This window comes from Oryctolagus cuniculus, chromosome 4, assembly GCF_964237555.1.
Source record: "Oryctolagus cuniculus chromosome 4, mOryCun1.1, whole genome shotgun sequence".
Lineage (NCBI taxonomy): Eukaryota > Metazoa > Chordata > Mammalia > Lagomorpha > Leporidae > Oryctolagus > Oryctolagus cuniculus.
The window spans coordinates 25,078,921-25,095,617 of record NC_091435.1 but is presented as its reverse complement, the minus strand read 5'-3'; the positions used below and the strand labels follow the sequence as shown (position 1 = coordinate 25,095,617).

The window sequence follows — 16,697 nt, the reverse complement described above, 5'->3', positions numbered from 1 at the left end:
ATAGCACAAAATTTATGGTGTTAGAAGATTAAGGTTTTTTTCCTCCTTCAAAACCTCTTTTGTATTTCAGCTTAAGCAGATTTCTTGGCATTCTGCCAGTTCATTTTCAGCATTTCCAAGGTGTTACCTTACTAAGAAGCAGGGGTTGAACTAAAGTTCCAATTTATAAAACAAAGGAGATAACAGGCATGTGATATGTGGTTTAATGCAATAAGCACCGATTACATAGTACGTTTGATCACAATTAGAATATCATTACATTTTGTGACCAGGTAGTCATATTAACTATTAATTAGGCTTAATTATTTTATGTGATAAAGCCCATTTAACAGTTACATGGTAATAATGCATGTTAAGAAATATTGAATTTTTATTTATATATTTTTTCTAGTTGAGCTTGCTTCACCTGCTTTTAATTTTTGATAGACATAATAGTAATGTGTATCAGCATTTTCTCCTGTCGAATAAAATAAGTAATTAGCACTATCATATAGCTTCTAAAATTAAAGGAATATGAACTAATCTTATAACATGGATTCATATTACTTCCATAGTTATTTGCATTTAGTTATAGAATTAGTAGATACTTGCTTAATCAAATAATTTTTAAGCAAGATTTGCATTCCTTCAATATACAGCAATTCTGTTAACGTGGTTTTTCTGATAGATGTAAGAGGTAGAAAAGATATGAAATGACTGTTATTTAAAAAAATTTAATTCAGCAAATATTGAATTAGAAAAAATTCTAATTAGAAATTAGAAAAAAGCATCCTTGGTGATAACAGATACACATTTTATATATGTGAGTAAAATCTTGTTTAATGACCCTGAGTTTGACATTCACCATAATATATTTAAGTCATTGAACTTGAAATAAAATGACCCTTTTTGCACACATAAAGTGGTTCTACTATTTGCAACTATTTGCTTTTATATTCCCTCAAGGAAAGCAACTGAGAAAGTTACAAAGTATATCCATTTATCCAGAAGACAAGAGCACAACCTTCAAAAAAAAAAAAAAAAGGTGAAAAACCTTATGTCACTCAACTGTACTTTTTAAATCCAAATTTTACATGAAATCTCTGAGAGAATTTGAAATACCCCATGCTTTGTGTGCACAGATCATATCAATTACTCTATACTATACTTTTTTGTCATTCTCTAAAAGTACATAAAATTTATGTACTTATTTATCAGAGGGGCTGGGAGACAGAGGGAGGGAGGATGAAGAAGGAAGAAGGAAGAAAAGAAAAAGAGGGGGAGCTCCTATCTACTGATTCACTACCCAAATGCCCACAACTGTGAGGCCAAACTGAAGCCAGAATTCAGAAACTCAATCCAGGTCTCCCGTGGGGGTGGTCTGAACCCAATCCACTGCTGCCTTATAGAGTTAGCATTAGCAGGAACCTGGAGTTGGGAGCCTGAGGCAAGTATCAAACTCAGACACACTGGTATGGGATGCAGGAATTTTAACTGGTAGGTCAGATCCTTACCCCCTGAAAGCTATTTTTTGATTCAGATAAAATCATGCTTTTAAAATGTATTTTAGAGATTTAGCTTTAGAAAATGTTGAGAAATACTAAGTCCTCCAGAAGATAAATTCAGAAATGAACAAATCAGAATGAAAAACAATTAATAAAAGTTGGCATTTGTATTACTATTAGACTTATCACTACTTCTTAACCTGCTTATCAACCAGAAACACTGAACACTACCTCCACCTTGCCATAGCTCTCTGACCTTCTTCTGGAATGAAGGCATTGCCCTGCGGATCTCAGTGCTCACTAGGACAGTGTACTTGTTCTATATAGCAGCCTGAACTAAGACTCTGATTGTTAAAATAGAACAAGTATCTACTTCAGAATTATGGAGGCTGAAATTCTGAGTTCAGATTGGCTGGGCTTTTTTTTTTTTTTTTTTTTTTTAATTTTGACAGGCAGAGTGGACAGTGAGAGAGAGACAGAGAGAAAGGTCTTCCTTTGCCGTTGATTCACCCTCCAATGGCCGCCGCGGCCAGCGCGCTGCGGCCGGCGCACCGTGCTGATCCGATGGCAGGAGCCAGAAGGCAGGTGCTTATCCTGGTTTCCCATGGGGTGCAGGGCCCAAGCACTTGGGCCATCCTCCACTGCACTCCCTGGCCACAGCAGAGGGCTGGCCTGGAAGAGGGGTAACCGGGACAGAATCCGGAGCCCCGACCGGGACTAGAACCAGGTGTGCCGGCGCCGCTAGGCGGAGGATTAGCCTAGTGAGCCGCGGCGCCGGCCTTGGCTGGGCTTTTGATTGGAACCGTCCCTTTGCTATGTGCCTACATATCAAGACCAAGCCACCAGATGTTGAAGGGTTTCATGTTTAAAAAAGATTACTTTGGGTCCAGCATTGTGGCTTAGTGGGTAAAGCTGCCACACCCGAATACAAGGTTGTTCCTGCCCCAGCGGTTCCACTTCCAATCCAGCTCCCTGCTAATTACCTGGGAAAAGCAGCCAAGGATGACCGAAGTGTTTGGGCCTCTGCCACCCACATGAGAGACCCGGATGAAGCTCTTGGCTTCTGGCTTCTGCCTGGCCCAGTCCTAGCTGTTGCAGCCATTTGGGGAGTAAGCCAGCAAATGGAATATCTCTCTCTACCTCTCGCCCTCTCTCACTCTCAGTCTCTCTATAAGTCTGACTTTCAAATAAGTCTTAAAAAAAAAAAAGACAAATTCAACAACTTGAATCCATTTAGCAAAAATTCTGTGGCCATAAATCCTTAAATTGTCTGCATTCTTCTTTGTAGTATCTGCAGAGAAGTGGCAGGAGAAAACATTGTTCTAATATTAGCTGTATATTATTAGTGCCTATCCATTAATTTAACCCAGGTCATAGTATGTAATGATTGACTAGATAGCATTTTTCAAATATATTAGGTTTTACTAAAATAATATGTCAGTAGCATGTATTAGTAACTCTATTTCTTTGTTAAATCTAATTTGATATCTAATTTGATAAATCTAATTATATAAATCTAATCCCAAAACTTGAGTTCATCATTTATATTACCCAAGCTTCAATTTGCTAATTTTAGTAAGAAGGAAGAGGCAGATTTACCATCTTATTCTATGGATTTGTCATATGGAAGTAATTATTTTAATTTTATTTTTATTCAAAATATTTATGAGGAATGTAGTACATGAAAAGTACTTTTCTAGGTTTTTAGTATATAAAACTGACTAAATCTAGCAAAAATACCTGCTTTAATGGTCAAATGAAAGTTCTAGCAAGCAAAATAAGGGAGCAAAATGTTCAACACAAAGTAGTACAATGAGATACATCAGTTATTTCCATAATATTTTTCATAATAAAAAACGCCAACATTTTGATTACTTTTGGATTACACCAGTGAATATAACTGATGGCTGGAGGAGCGATACAAAGAGTTGTGAATAAGGAAACACTGAGAGTGTGATGTAAGGAAGACTTCACTGCCATTGCTGGCTTGGAGGATGGCAGGGACTGTGAGCCAAGGACTACGAGTGGCCTCTACTAGCTGAAAAAGAAATAAATAAAACCAGGCAAATGGGGTCCTCTCTAGAGCCTGCACCAGGAATACAGCCCTGCTGCCATTTGAAAGTAGCCTAGCAAGAGTCATTTCAGTCCTCTGATCACCAGAACTGTCGTAGTCATTGGTTATCACAGCAGGAGGAATCTAATACAGCTCAGAAAGTACAGAAGCCTATGTGCCTTGATGAGCCTCAAATATACAATGCAAAGATGGAAAGATTAAAGAGAGAAAAAGGTTTACAATTATGACAAAGGTTTTTCAGCTGTCTTCTTTCTAACAGAACAGCTATATTCACCTAGATAGAACATGTGCTGGAATATAAACCTAATTCACATAAATACACAAAAGTAAAATGATGCAGAGGATGTTTGTAGTACAATTGGTCTAAATTAGAAATTAGTAACAAGGAAATTATCTGAAACATAAACACTTTTAAAATATTAGACCAAGAAAAGAATCATCAAAAAATAAACAACTTTTCAAGTGAATGACAACAAAAATGTAGCATATAACAATTTGTGGGACAGAATTAAAGCACTATTTAACACAAGTGTTGGGTTTTATATGGCTATAACAGAAATTATAACAACATCTAGAATAAATGATCTAGCATTCCACTTTAAGAATTTATAAACAGGGGGCAGCGTTGTAGTATCAGGTAAAGCTTTCAAATGCAACACCAGTATTTTATACAGTTGCAAGTTCATGTCCGGGCTACACCCCTTCTGAGCCAGGTCCCTAATATAGGCCTGAAAAAAAGCAGCTGAAGATGTCCCAAGTGCTTAGGTCCCTGCTACCCACGTGTGCGAAATCCAGATGAAGCTCCTGGCTCCTGGCTTCAGTTTGGTCCAGCTCTGGATGTTGGGGCCACCTGGGGAGTAAACCAAAACATGCAAGATCTCTCTGTTTTTCTCTCTTTCTCTTGCTCTATTTTTTACAGATGTATTTGTTTTAAAGATGTATTTATGGGGCTGGCCCTGTGGCACATTGGGTTAATGCCGTGGCCTGAAGCACCGGCATCCCATGTGGGCGCCGGTTCTAGCCCCGGCTGTTCCTCTTCCAATCCAGCTCTCTGCTATGGCCTGGGATAGCAGTACAAGATGGCCCAAGTCCTTGGGCCCCTGCACCCATGTGGGAGACCCAAAGGAAGCTCCTGGCTTCTGGTTTTGGATCAGCACAGCTCCGGCTGCTGCGGCCATCTGGGGAGTGAACTATCGGATGGAAGACCTCTCTCTCTGTCTCTGCTTCTCTCTGTAACTCCATCTTTCAAATAAATAAAAATAAATCTTTTTTAAGAAAGATGTATTTATGTATTTGAAAATCAGAGTTACAGAGAGAGAGGCAGAGACAGAAAGAGATTTTCCAACAGCTAGTTCACTCCTCCAGAAGGCTGCAATGGCTGCCTGGACCGATCCGAAGCTAGGAGCTAGGAGCTTCTTCCAAGTCTCTTACATGGCTTCAGGGGCCCAAGAACTTGGGCCATCCTTCACTGCTTTCCCAGGCACATTAGCAGAGAGCTGGATTGGAATTTGAGCAGCCAGGACTCGAACCCATACCCATATGGGATGCCAGCAGAGCAGATGGTGGCTTTACTGACTGTGCTACACTCCCTCTATTTCTGTAACTCCAGCTTTCAAATAAATACATACATCTATTTTAAAAGAATCTGTAAACACAGAATAAAGAAAAATACAAAATGTAGAGAAGAAAGGAAATAAAAAGATAAATCATTAGGAACAGATAGGTAAGGATTATAAATTAACAAAGGTAAAATTTAATACTTTGAAAAGATCAGAAATGTTGTAAAACCATAGATAAAAAGTAGACTTTTGAAAAATAATGCTTGCATAGAAAAACAATGTAAAATAGTAAATTTTGAAATTTTATTGCACAAAAGTGTGACTGTAGATAATGAAATGAGCCAAGCACAAAATGACAAATACTGTGTGAACTCACTTATATGTGGAATTTAAAACAGTCAATCTCATGGAAAAAAGAGATAGAACAGGGATTACCGGAGGCTGTGGTGGTGTGGTGAGTGTTGGAAAGGAGAGATGTCAGTTACAATGGTCAAATACTGAGTTTTAGACAAGAGGAATAGTTTCTTTGATATCTATGGCACAGTATGGTGATAATAGCTAACAATAATGCATACTTCCAAATCCATACAGTAAGTTTCAAATGTTGTCATCACAAAAATAACAAGTATATATGAGGTTGGGACATGCTAATCAGCTTGTTTCATTCATTCTGCATTATATACATGTACCAATACATCATATTTCAAAATTCCATAAATTTATAGAACTAAAAATATCTAGAAATACACACATGCATACACATATACAGCAGTAGGAGAATATAATGGAAAAGGAAATTTTGTAATTTCTACTTATAAACACAGGATTTTACTGAAAAGTACATTGGAATCACATTGGATTCTGATTCTTAACTCTGCCAATAAGCAATGATGTGACCCTGAATTTCTGTTTATTCGTTTGTGCTTTTATGATTGTTTTACTTTAAGGAGTTTAACTCTGTAATTCCAAATTCCTCATACTCTAGAAATATTTTTTAAAGAACATATGAGTCTGACACAAATGTTAAATGCATACATATAGGGTCCAGCTCTGTGGGCCAGCTTTGTGCAATGCTCAGATCCCATATGGGTGCTGCTTGAGTCCTGGCTGCTCTTCTTCCAATCCAACTCTCTGCCAATGCGCCTGGAAAACTAGCATAAGGTAGCCCAGGCCCTTGGGCAACTGCACCCATGTGGGAGGCTCAGACATAGCTCCTGGCTCCTGGCTTTGACATAGCCCAGTCTTGACCTTTGTAGCCATTTAGGTAGTGAACCAGCAGATGGAAGCTCTCTCTCACTGTTTCTCTCTCTTTCTATCCCTGTTTCTTCCCCTCTCTCTAAGTAAGTCTGCCTTTCAAATAAATAGAATAAAATTTTAAATATATATATGCATATATATATACATATCTCTTGCTATAATTAGAGCCATTGGAATATAAAAAAGTGACATTTGCTTTGGGAAAAATTATGAAAACTCTTTAGGATAACGCTTTTCTTCATGTTAATAAGCCTCTTATGTAATTGACTATATCCAAGTATGCTAACATTTATAATAATGAATAAGAAAAGCAAAACTAGTAAATATTTTAACAAGTCATTTTCTTCTAAAACAAAGAAAATAATGTAGTAGTCCTTGGTGATATACAAATCTATTATTTTAGGCTCCCATGTTTTCTTAATAATTATATGGTTCATAAAATATATTCATTTCTGCATAGACTATAAGGATTGGAATCTCAAAATAGGAAATAAAAATATCATATTCTTGGTCTTGTATCAATGAAATTCATGAAATCTGTTCTCCATATATTAATAAATAAAAACAACAAAGAGAGCTATATTTTCTTAACTCTTAAAATGATAGAATGACTACAAAAGAGAAATCCTTTAGATTGAATTAAATAGTAGGTAAACAGGCAGAAACTGATCTAAAATATGTAACAACTTTTATGCTTCAATGTTGACTAAATCTCTGATTTAAGTTACCTGCTTGAAACTACACAGTAACCTGTGCACAGTCACATTTTTCACAGTTGTGTTCATAAGTTTACTCCAGGCCCTGTCTGTACCAGGAGATGCCAAAAAAACCTTACAAGCTTGCCTTCAGACTTGGTACCAGGTTAAACCTGTTTTAATGATTGCCTCCTCGTGTGTGTGTGTGTGTGTGTGTCTTACTGCTAATACCTAAAGCTTAACTTACAGCCAGTAAGTTCACTGCCTCTGTCATGGTAGGAAATTTTGTAACTTGATTACTTGCTTCATGCAAGCTTTCCAGTTTTCCTTGTTTTTTTTATTTTTTATTTTTTATTTATTTATTTTTTTTTTATTTCCACTCAGGCTCTGAAATCTTTTTCTTTGAATGTGGCTTATTTGTAGTGAGTACATGTGACCTAAGTAAAGTCTTAGGTCTTGCTGAGTGCTGGCCTGGATTTCTGAATTTTGCCTACACATGAGCAGGTTGAAGTTGATAACAAAGCATAGCACAAGCTCTGGGAACTGAAACACAAAAATCTTTGACCTAAATTTCCACTAGCTCATAACTAGTAGAATCAGGCAATGAACTATAGAAATGCAGTATATGCTGTTTACTGAATCACACTGAAAACACGTTGTTAGAGAAATTCATCAAAATCACTGAATAATGAATTTAAATATATTTAAATCATATTGATAATATACATGTATTGTCCACAACAAGAAGTCGTTGCCACTGTTGCAAATCTGCCTTGCATAGTATATTTCAGTCATCATGCTGTCACCTACAATTGTCACTTTTGTTTCTTGAACATTAGACTTTAAGAATTACAAATAAAAGCAATAGTTATTTTAATGTGTAACATAGACTTTTTCCTAGCAAGTGTTTAGTGTACAGGTTAAGAGGCTGCTTAAAATACTGCAGTACGCAGATTTGATACTGCACACTGGGTCTAGACTCTAGCTTCCTGGAAATATAGAACCTGGGAGGTAGCAGTAATGGTTCAAGTAATTGGATTCCTGCCATACTCATGGAAAATCAGCATTGAATTAGCATTGAATTTCAGGCTCCCAGCTTTGGCTTGGCATGGCACCAGTGGTTGTTCACATTTGGACAGTGAATCAGGGTAGAAGCTCTCTTTTTTCTCTCTGTATCTCTCTGTTGCTCTCAAGTAAATACATTTTAAAAATAAGTAAATAAAATATTCGCCATGCACTCTTCACCACTAAAGCATGGCATATGGAAACACCATTCACTTCTCTCAATGTGCACTTATATCTCGATTATCCTGGTAATAATCACTACCTGGTCAATTTTAGAAGCCCCTTACCGGCTTGATGTTACTATTTTTAAAACATTCTAAAATATTCTATTCACATTCCTTAAATCTCAACTTTTATAACAATTGACAAATTTCTGTCTAACCCCCTTTGTTTATCTCTGCAAATTTGTCCCCATCAAGCTGAACTTTGTTTGTCATACATAACCATTTTTTAAGATTTATTTTATTGCATTTATTTCAAAGGCAGAGTTGGGGGGGGGTGAGGAGAAAGAGCATCTTCCATTCTCTGGTTCAACCCCCAAATGGCCTCAATGGCCAGAGCTGGGCCAATCTGAAGCCAGGATCCAGGAGCTTCTTCCTGGTTTCCCACGTGGTGTAGAGGACCAATGTTTGGACTATCTTCTGCTGCTGTTCCAAATGCCTTAGCAGAGAGTGAGATCTGAAGTTGAGCAGCTGGGATAAGAACTAGTGCCCATATGTGATGCCAGAGCCCCAGAAAGGAATTTTCCTGCTATGCCACAATGCCATGCCCAACCATAACCGTTTTTAACTCATATAAATTAAGGGTTTATTACAAAATACAAAACATTAGTTTCTCACTGTCAGGAATTGAACAAACGCTTGCGCTCTGCATGGAGCTGGGGGCAGACGCCGGCGAGGCGGTAAATTGGGGCCGGCAGCCAGCCACAGGAGCGAGCTGACAGGCACCGATTGACAACCTCCAACAGGTGCATGTTCTCCAGCGCGGCCACCACACACTCCTTATCCGCATGCTACTTGTTCGCGGCGTGCTCAGAGGCAAGGGTCCCTGGAGTAATGTGCACGTCCATCTTGAAACGCTGGGGGAGGGACCGCAGAAGCTTGATCTTGATGGACAGGCCAATAAGGGTGGCCATACTGCAGTGCGGAATAGTGGGGGTGAAGGCCACAGCCACTGTGCTCTCGGGGTCACTGACCTGAACCCAGACTTGCTCTACTACCTTCAACTCCTCCAGGGTCAGCGGATGCTCCGGATCATTGATGGACGAATAAGATCGAAGATCTCGCCTGCGTCAATGCTATCCGGAACCTGCTCATCCTCTCCCATCCCCCACCCCCCACCCCGTCGTCACTGGCTGCTCCCCTGAGCGCTCATAGATGAGGGGGTTAGCTTCTCCAGGAGGCCGCCCCCATGCCGCCACCCCGCACCATCCCGGGACTACTGCCCTGTGTTTAGTTTTCTGTACTAGCTGTTCCATCTGTATAATCACTTTTTTTTTTTTTATTAGACAAGTAGAGTTAGTGAGAGAGAGATACAGAGAGAAAGGTCTTCCTTCCGTTGGTTCACTCTCCAAATGGCCACTATGGCCAGCGTGCTGCGCCGATCCAAAGCCAGGAGCCAGGTGCTTCCTCCTGGTCTCCCATGTGGGTGCAGGGCCCAAGCACTAGGGCCATCCTCCACTGCACTCCCCGGCAACAGCAGAGAGCTGGACTGGAAGAGAAGCAGCCGGCATTAGGACCCGGCGCCCATTTGGGATGCTGGCGCCACAGACGGAGGATTAACCAAGTGAGCCACGGCTCTGGCCCCTATATAATCACTTTTTAAACATTTTTAACTTAACCTTTACTTATGAGAGAGAGGCAGAAAGAGAAAGAGAAAGGGAGATAGAAAAGAGAAGAAAAGAGGAGAAGAGAAGAAAGAAAGAGAAACAAAGAGAGAAAGAGAGAAAGAGAAAGAGAGAGAGAGAGAAAGAGAGAGAAAGAGAGAGAGAGAGAAAGAGAGAGAGAGAGAAAGAAAAGAAAGAAAGAAAGAAAGAAAGAAAGAAAGAAAGAAAGAAAGAAAGAAAGAAAGAAAGAAAGAAAGAAAGAAAGAAAAACATAGATGGATCTCCCTTTTGCTGGTTCTCTCCCCTGATACCTACAATAACTCCGGCTGGGCCAGTTCAAAGCCAGATGCCAGCAACTTAGTCTGGGACGCTCACGTGGTTGTCATGGATGCACTTGAGCCATCACCTGCTGCTTTCCAGGGTGCATGCTAGAAGGAAGCTACAATTGGAAGCGGAGCAGCTGCTTGAACCCAGGCATTCAAAATAGGAAGAAGGTGTCTCAAGTGTCATCTTACCTACTAGGCCAAATGCCTGTTCTCCCACACAGTTTCTGTTATCCAGTCATGCACTTTAAGGGAAACCTATATGTGACATCTTAGCACACATAATAAAAGTGTGCTCAATAAGACTGAATATACTAAGTAGTCCCTAAAGACAATATTGCCTAGTGAGATTATAGCCATCTCAGTGTATCGGTACTCTGTGATGTTCATGAAATGTTGATATCACCTAATGATGCATTTCACAGAATGCATACCATTTAAGTGACACATAGCTGAATTTCATTTAATGTGTCATGAATGTACTCCACATGAACCAAGGCAACGTTGCTTTCACCACAGTTCCATACAGCACCTGAATTTATAATCAACAGTCAATAGTTATTCAGTAGTTAACTGCACAATGAGTGAGTGAATGAATGAATGTAACCCTTAACTATGTGTTCTAGATGTCATTACTTCAGTTAACAGGAGAAAAAAATATGACATTGGTTTTAATTTTTCTAAAGTCATAGCATTTGTAATCTATTTCAGTGTTGATTCAATTGTATCAAATTGTCTGTTGCCTATTGTGTGAAGAAACTAGCCCTTACATTAGCTAAGAATTAACTGCACACTTTAAAAATATCTAATGTACCCTGACACTTTTTTTTCAGTCATTTGAATTTTCTCATTTGATTTATGCTGAGAGAAACTACCAAGGGAGTAAAAACTAATATATCCTTTGGCACATTTGGAAGGTAATTCAATTAATGATTTCATAGATTCAGTTCTACTGCATATTCAGTCATATGCAAAAGTAGCTATGGCAATTAACTGGATTCAGCCCACATCCCAGGGGAATTAGAATGGCTATGTGGAATACTAAATTAGATGTGTGCTTATTGCCAATTAACTGTAAAGCTGGATGTGCATTTTTGTACTCAATTTGAATAACCAAGTTCTGTGCAAATCTCGGCACATTTTATGACCCTAGAGTTGGGTCTTAAGAGTCATTTACATTAAGAGATATCTAGAAGTCACTCCATTGTATACACAGGATTTCAGTCTCCTATGATCATTAACAATGAAATAAACATTCCTGGCCATAGAGTTTGATTATAATTGAAGCAAATTATTCATTTTATACTCTTAGGTTTTTTGAATATTTCTTTATATTCTCCAAATATCTTTCCTTCCTCAAATCATATATAAAATAGTAATGAGAATATTGTGCTGCTCATGGCTATTTTGTTCTCTATTGTGTTCTATTGTGTTCTCTATTGTGACTTACATAAGTGCATTTTTCATGACAGTATATATAATTTTTAAAGATTATGTTGTTATTAGAAATATTTTTACATACTTGCTTAAAAACAAAATTTGAATGTATTTTATAAGAATTCATGAGTCATATCAGGGTGAATGATTACTCATGTGGATTGTTAAGGCTCTTCTATTAGTGAAAATAATGCAAATTTCTTTGCAATCTGCATTTAAAATAATTGTGCAAATACTTAAATAAAATTAGAGTCAGTTTATTAAGGTATTATACAACTTTTTAATATATTCAATAAAGGTCTTTCACAATCATTAAAATAGCCATAAAAATAAATTTTGTCATGGTAAAAATAATTATATAACACGATGTTAGCATTAATGACTCAAGAATAATTGGGATAAAAATTATTCATTTTCTGAGCACTGATAAATTACAGGAAAGAGAAATCAAAGTAGACAATATTTATAAAATTTTTCTCTGATAATTTTGTCCATATTGAATTATCAATATCCATTTATATCAATTATGTACTTGTAATCTTTGAAATCATTTTAACTAGCCCAAGAAAAAAATCAAAGATTCTAAATGAACAGGAGTCTCATCAAATAATTTGTGTCTAATCAGTAGTATTTCAAATTCTGCTTCAAGGACAAATATTTAGCTTGGAGGGTAAGCCACTGCTTTGGCATCAGGTGTCAGAGCACCTGGGTTTGAGTTCTTGCTCTGCTCTGCATTCTGTCCCGCGGTTGATGTGAACCCAACAGGCAGCAGACGATGGCTGACGGGGTTGATTCCCAGCCACCACATAGGAAACCCAGAATGAGATCCTGGCTCCTGGCTTTGTTCTGTCACAACCATGGCTATTGCAGGCATTTAGGAGAGTGAATGAGAGTTCTCCGCCTTTGTCTCTTCCTTTCAGAAAGGTAAAACCGATCAATCAATAATTAAACAAATAAATAAAATAAAATTTGGAAATTCTCAGATAGTATTTTGAGAAGCACAAAGAAATAAAACTATATCTGTAGAGATATAAGTTGATCTGATAAAACCTTCATCTGTATCCCATGAAAGGAACATGCTTTTGTGTCCCTATCAATAGAGCAGAGAGAGGACATTTTATTCTGGACGAGCTATAAATATAAAATAAAGTTATTTTATGAGGATAAATATCCTAAGGCAAATTAGCCACATTATATATATATATATATATATTTTTTTTTTTGATAGGCAGAGTAGACAGTGAGAGAGAGAGAGACAGAGAGAAAGGTCTTCCTTTGCCATTGGTTCACCCTCCAATGGCCGCCGCGGCCAGCACACTGCGGCCGGTGCACCGCGCTGATCCGAAGCCAGGAGCCAGGTGCTTCTCCTGGTCTCCCAGGGGTGCAGGGCCCAAGCACTTGGGCCATCCTCCACTGCACTCCCTGGCCACAGCAGAGAGCTGGCCTGGAAGAGGGGCAACCGGGACAGAATCCGGCACCCCGACCGGGACTAGAACCCGGTGTGCCGACGCCGCAAGGTGGAGGATTAGCCTAGTGAGCCGCGGCGCCAGCCTATCCACATTATATATTATTTTTTATTTCCTAAGCTGTTTTATATAAATAGATTCTGACTCTTGAGGCATGATACAATATTTTTATAAACACTCAATCATTTTGAATATTTGAAAAGCATTAGTGATATCTGTTACTAGTGTTAAATAATAAATATTGTTATAGAGAATATTTATATTTGAAGGTTCTTAATGAAGATACATGAAATGCCATTCGCTTATTGCAACTTAAAAAATGTAAAATTTTATATTTTCTTACTCAATCTGTGATGATTATTCAAGTAAGTTTGCAACTATATAAGGAGGCCGGCGCCACGGCTTACTTGGCTAATCCTCCTCCTGCGGTGCCTGCACCCCGGGTTCTAGTCCTGGTTGGGGCGCCGGATTCTGTCCTGGTTGCTCGACTTCCAGTCCAGCTCTCTGCTGTGGCCTGGAAAGGCAGTGGAGGATGGCCCAAGTGCTTGGGCCCTGAGCCCTCATGGGAGACCAGAAGGAAGCACCTGGCTCCTGGCTCATGGCTCCTGGCACCTGGCTTCGGATCAGCGCAGCACACTGGCCTTAGCGGCCATTTGGGGGGTGAACCAATGGAAGGGAGACCTTTCTCTCTGTCTCTCTCTCTCTCACTAACTCTGTCTGTAAAAAAAAGAAAGAAAGAAAGAAAGAAAGAAAGAAAGAAAGAAAGAAAGAAAGAAAGAAAGAAAGAAAGAAAGAAACTATATAAGGAAAGTTGTAAAGATGCATATTGTCACAAAGCTGAATAGCATTACTCTTTTTAACATAAAATTGAAAAGTGTAATTTTATATTACATGCAAGCACATAAGGTTTCCTTGTGATTAATGCTTTCTTTAGAATTATAGCTATTTACTAAAATACAATTAGAAGTTGTTTATAATAAATTCTTGAAATCATTTGAGGTAAATACAAATATATAATTTCCTGATAAATTCTATATTTGATTTTAATATAATCCATTATAATTACTGTTTGTTGAATATGTAGTTTACTCTTCTTATTATTGGTATTTACATAAAGGTATATTGAAGTGATGACAAATTACTGTTATACTGTGAACTTCACTATTGAATGCAATAGTCTCCTTGCTCTTCTGTTTCCACCTTTATAACCAATTGAACTATGCTTTACATGGAGCCAGGGTCATTCTTTTAAAACATATGCCTGAGCATGTTGCTCCCTTTCTTAAATTCTTCTGTGGCTTCCCCTCCTTTCCAAAGCCCTCCTTAAGATTATAAAGCTCTCTATGTCCATGCTGTCCAATAGAAACAGAAAGCAAATTTACCTGGGCAATATTAAATTTTCTAAAAGCCACACTAAATAATAGGTCAAATTAATTGTAATAGTATAAGTTTAAATGACATACTTTAATTGGTGAAATTTTAACATGTAGTCAATATAAAAAAAATGAGATAATATTTTAACATGTAGTCAATATAAAAATAATGAGATAATGAGATATCTTACAAGTTTTACTTTATGTCTTACATTTCACAATCTGTTGGGTACTTTAATAGTGTAGCTCAAATCAGATAATTGGTATATATTAGGAAAACCTCTTCTTCATGTGGACTCTGTATAATGCATGTCTAAATAGATTTACATACCTAGGTGATCACACTCATGCTAACTTTTTTCCAATAAGTGAACCTAGTATCATATTTTAAACTTAAATGCATCAATGTAAAAATTAGAGTTTCTTTAATTTTTTTTTTTATTTGACAGATAGAGTTAGACAGTGAGAGAGAGAAACAGAGAGTAAGGTCTTCCTTTCATTGGTTCACCCCAAAATGGCTGCCACGGCTGGCACTGCGCTGATCCGAATCCAGGAGCCAGGTGCTTCTTCCTGGTCTCCCATGAGGGTGCAGGGCCCAAGCACTCAGGCCATCCTCCACTGCCTTCCCGGGCCACAGCAGAGAGCTGGACTAGAAGAGGAGCAACCAGGACTAGAACCCAGCACCCCTATGGGATGCCAGCACCATAGGCGGAGGATTAACTGAGTGAGCCATGCTGCTGGCCCTGAGATTTTCATTTTCTCAGTTGCACTAGACACATTTTGAGTGCTCCCTACCCACCTGTGACAGGGAGCTGCTATTTTTAACCGCATTTTTCCACTACACCTACTTCAAGTCCTCACCTTCTACTCATCTCTTTATCTTGTTCACTCAGCTTCAGACATATTAGACTCTATTCTGAGCTTGAATTCTCCAGGACTGCTCTTGACAAACTCGTGTTGCTTTTCTTCCCCTTTTCAACATGTTCACCTTAGTCACAGCTGCAAAGTCTCTTTTTTCATGTAAGGTCAGGTGTTCACAGGCTTTGGAGATTTTTTCCTCCAGATTCATCCGTGTTCAATCATGTTGCTACAAATGAGAGTTTTCTTCTTTCTGTAAAGGTTGGTTGTGTTTCATTGTGTGTGTATGTGTGTGTGTGTATACCACATATATATACCATATATATAAATATATATACACCACGTTTACTTTGATTCATACATTTTGTTCTGTATCTTGAGTTTTATGAATAATTCCACATTGAAAATAAGAGCACAGATATATGTTCAGCATACGCAAAAGGGGATGCTGGGTCACACAGGGTAGTTTGTTTTTAGTGTGGGGGGACCTCCTTAACAGATTTCTGTGTACTAATACACACTTCCACAACAGTGATCCAAGGTTCTTTTCTCTCTGAATCTTCACCAACATTCATCTTTTATCTTCATTATAATAGCCATCCAAACAAGTATGAGGTGTTGTCTATTGTAATTTTAATTTTCTTTATATAATAATTAGTTATACTGACAATTTTATACACTTATCTTCCTTCAAGAAATGACTATTCAGTTCTCTACCCATGTTTTAATCAAGTTATTTGTTTTCTTGCTATTAAGTTGTCTCCGGAACCTTACTGTAAAGCTTATTGTGACAGCCTATGAAAGGAACTTAACACTGTGTCTGACAATAAAAAATGTTAGAGATTAAAGTTCTTGTCCTTTATAGGAAGCTTTCACTGAGCCACAGTTATATAACTGTCACAATAATATAACTGATACACTATGATGAATTTCCTGTTGACATGAATTCCCCACATTTAAACAGTGATTAACATGATAAATAGATAATGATAACTGTGGACAATGAATTCAGTTAATGTACTCCCAAGATTTCAAAATTCATAATCTTTTAGTTTCACTTTTTATTTATTTGAAAGGCAGAGAGACAGTGAAAGGCAAGGAGACAGACAGAAATCTCTGCTGGTTCACTATTTAAATATAAACAGTTAGTTGGGTCTGAGCCAGGCCAAAGCCAAGAGTCACAAACTGAATCCGGGTATCCCATGTAGGGTACAGGATCCAAGAACTTGAGAAATCACCTCTATTTCCCAGAGTGCACATTAACAGGAAGTTGTACCGAAT

General features: G+C 38.1%; 1 protein-coding gene and 1 pseudogene across 6 annotated transcripts in view; one reads left to right on the top strand and one right to left on the bottom strand.

Moving 5' to 3' along the window:
* NCAM2 (neural cell adhesion molecule 2) overlaps positions 1-16,697 on the top strand; it is a 604,741-nt gene that overhangs the window by 432,304 nt on the left and 155,740 nt on the right. The window lies entirely within an intron of this gene.
* LOC103350614 (cytosolic iron-sulfur assembly component 2B pseudogene) lies at positions 8,976-9,564 on the bottom strand (annotated as a pseudogene).